General features: G+C 42.2%; 1 long non-coding RNA gene across 1 annotated transcript; it reads left to right on the forward strand.

The window, feature by feature from the left end:
- Positions 1 to 3,054, forward strand: LOC110745090 (uncharacterized). The gene is made up of 3 exons (XR_015835439.1): positions 1 to 477; positions 1,371 to 1,434; positions 2,544 to 3,054. It is a non-coding gene; the product is annotated as an uncharacterized LOC110745090 (long non-coding RNA).
- The last annotated feature ends 535 nt before the right edge of the window (positions 3,055 to 3,589 follow it).

Raw genomic sequence — 3,589 nt, forward strand, 5'->3', positions numbered from 1 at the left:
ATAATTTATTAGGTTTTAAGTTGACTTTTTGACCGAGAAAGAATTTGGAAAATCCACTTGTACCATTGCGTAGAGCACGACAAAACGAGTCCGTAGACACGTAATGGGCTCAATTCCGAGTCGTATTGAAGATAATACGATCAAAATACGAAAAAGGGCAAAATTGAAATTCTGGAAAAAAAAAATCAGATTTTAAAATCAGACCCTCCCTTTCTCTCTCCTCACTCTCTCTTCTTCCTCGCGACATCTCCCCCCCCCCCTCTGGTTTTCCAGCCGACACCACCCCTCCTCCCAGCCACCACCATCGACGCCGGCCAGCCCAGATCTGACCGGCGACTCCCCAGCCTCCCAGCCCGACGTCCTCCCCCGCCGCCTGCCGCCACGAATCGCTGGAGAGAACCAGAAAATCGCGTCAGTTTTGGCAGAATTTCGTCGGCTCCGTTCGTCGTCATCCGGCCACCAAATCGGATGAATTAGGTATGGAAATTCGACTGATTTTCACGTTCTAGCTGTTCGTTGGGTAGGATTGGAGAGATTTTGAGGTTTGAGAGGTTAATTTTCGAAGTAAATATCTGCCGGTTTTGCGTCGCCGATTTCAGCCACTTCCGGCCACTTTTTGGCCATAGTTCAAGAACAAAAGTGGTTCCAAATTTGGTGTTTTACCTAGACTAGGAGTTTGGGCCGGCGGTTTAGAGATTTTCTGGTCGCCGGAAATTGTTAGGCACATCCACGCGCGGCCGGCGCGTGGGCCAGGTAGCAGAGACCACTCTTGATCCCAGAACGATCCACGTGTCCTCACGAGTGTGTGGGAGTTTACGGATCTCAATTCGGATAACGTTTGAACCCCGAACGGATCTCGCATAGTGTGCGATTTCCGGGTTCAATATGTTCAGACCGTTGGATCGTAGTCAAACTGGAGTATGTTGATCTAGGTAATTTCAGGATCTTGTAGGATTTAACGGATCGTCAATCGGAGTCTCGGATACTCCGGAAAGGCCAACCCTAGGGGTAGGATTACAGAAAATCACTCATCCGTCCGATCGTGCGATCGTGAGCAATCCGACCGTCCGATCGAGACCAAACTTTCGGGACATGTGTCCTATGCCTATTGGAACCTCTAGGAATGATCGGATTGGAATTCTGAGGTCGTGGACCCCACGGGGTGCCGAGTTGACTTTTTGGGGACTTTATCGCTTTTGAGTCCCGAGATACTTCTAAAGCGTGTCCACTGAGAGGAAAAGCTAATGTGGGCATAGGAATGACTTTTAAAGTGATGCACGCACTTTTAGGAGCCGGGGGGTCAGGGTTTTTAATTTAATATTATTTTCCTGAGCAGATTTATTAATAAAATATTCATGATGGTTATTCAGGCACCCGGGCACCAGGTCACCCGCAGGAGGGACCTTCAAAGGGTCCAGCTAGCTCAGAGTATCTGTGAGTGGACTTTTTGTTTCATAAATGAATTTATGCAATTTAATCTTATTAATTGATCTTGAATAAGTTATTCATTGATCAAAGTGTTAACAGCTTGATTTATCGCTTTTATATGTTTTAATTATTATATGCCTTTAAGTATGTCAATTTATATGCTGCCGAGTGGGATATCCTTAAGGGATATAGGAACAAAGGAAAAATATAATTAAATAACAGATTAAATGGCAGCAGAGTTCAGAAATAAATAAGAATTCACTTTATTTCTTTTTAGCTTTTCTAAAATTATATTTTCTTAGAAACCACCATAGGTACCTAAGATTAATAAAGGTTGCCTTCGATAATATGTTGCCTTCGGATTTAAATGGTTGCCTTCGGTTATAACGATGTCTACGGACATCCAGTTGCCTTTGGTATTATTGATGTCGACGGACATCCAGTTGCCTTCGGGTAGGTCAGCATGCTTGACACAGCCCCACGAGTCTCGGGGACGCTCGAACCGTGTGGTGCTAGGATTGCGGATCAGGCCGACCAAGTGTCCCCTGAATTCTGCTAGGATTGCGGATCAGGCCGACCAAGTGTCCCCTGAATTCTGCTAGGGTTGCGGATCAGGCTGACCAAGTGTCCCCTGAATCTGCTAGGATTGCGGCTTGGGTGACCTTGTGTTTCCCGAGGTCTGCTAGGACGTGTCACTCCGGTGGCACAAGGATGGAATTGACGGATTATATGGAATTGACGGATTATAAGGAATTGACGGAAACTAAAGGAATTGACGGAATTATAAATGGGTACACCTGGTGGTAGATTAAAAGTTGATTTCAATGCTTTCAAGGATTTAATGTTTTAATCAAGTGTGTGATTGTTTATATATATATATATATATACACGCTTGCATTGATTTCTGTACCTATATTTATATAAGACTTAATGTTTGATTAAGTGTATGATTGACTCTTAGATATAAATAGAAATGCATTGATTTTAGTACGAGTATAAATAAGAAAATGATATAGTTTTATAACTGTTTTTACAGAGGGGTTAGTATGTTCTAATACTATTTTCTAACGCTTTGTTTTTGGTCCACTCACCCTTTAAATGTTTTGCGCCCCCAGGCAGTAGTCGTGCGTCAGCGCGCCACCACCGGGCCGAGTCCATCTTCCGCCACTTTTCCTGACAACGTAGGGTCTTGTGTAACTATTTTACACCTGTAATCTAATTTGTATAGAGCTCTGATATTGCCCTAGATTGCATGTCTGACTGTTGGAATGTAATTATTTGCATGCTGACAGTTGGCGTATATTTTATATGCATGTTTGACAGGTGTAATCTTGGGATTGGTTTAACTGCAGGGGAGACCTTGCTGAATTTTTCAGCAAAAGTCAAACCCCAGTTTTAGTTGAAAGTTGACTGGAAGGGCAATTAGGTCTTTGGTGCTCGGCACTTGCCAGGTGTCGGACACAAACAGGGTCCGGCTCGGATTCCAAAGTGGAATTTGGGTCGGGTCCTATCACGTTAGGTAACTCGTATTTTAACTTCAGGGCTTTACCGGACGCTGTACCCAAGACTTCTTTTGACTTTTTGTAAAACTGGGTTGGAACTAGTCCTTCTTGAATACAATTTAAATCTGCTCCTGAATCAAATAAGGCTACTGTGTTTAACTCAAATTCACCAATAAAAATACTAAGTTTAGAGTACCATTTTCTAAAATTAATTTGCTTAATTAATTTGATTACTTTGTCTTCTTTATCGGATGACTCAGGTTCCGACTCAGAACTAGACTTTCCAAAGGGATTACTAGCCTCTGCTCTAGACTCTAGTAATTTAACTAGATCCTGCTTAATTCCATAATTCTCAGTTTGTAACTTTTGGCTTATTTGTTTTAATTCCAAAATTTCTTTCTTAACTGTTTTAACTTCTAACTGGAGATCCTGAAGTGTGACTTCTTTCTTTTTATTAAACCTTTCTAGGGTAGTATTAAGGCTTATCTTAGGCTGACTACTAGAACTGGATTCTTCTTGGCTTATGACTTTTCTAAGCTTTCTAAGGTATTTGGCTTTTAACTCGGGATCCTGGACTTTACTTATTAACTCAATTAGTAACTCTTCTTGTTCTTCTTGCTTAGTAAGAACGCAAATTGCATTACTCAAGACTTTGCAAC

This window comes from Prunus avium, chromosome 4 (assembly GCF_965620075.1).
Source record: "Prunus avium chromosome 4, drPruAviu1.hap1.1, whole genome shotgun sequence".
Classification (NCBI taxonomy): domain Eukaryota; kingdom Viridiplantae; phylum Streptophyta; class Magnoliopsida; order Rosales; family Rosaceae; genus Prunus; species Prunus avium.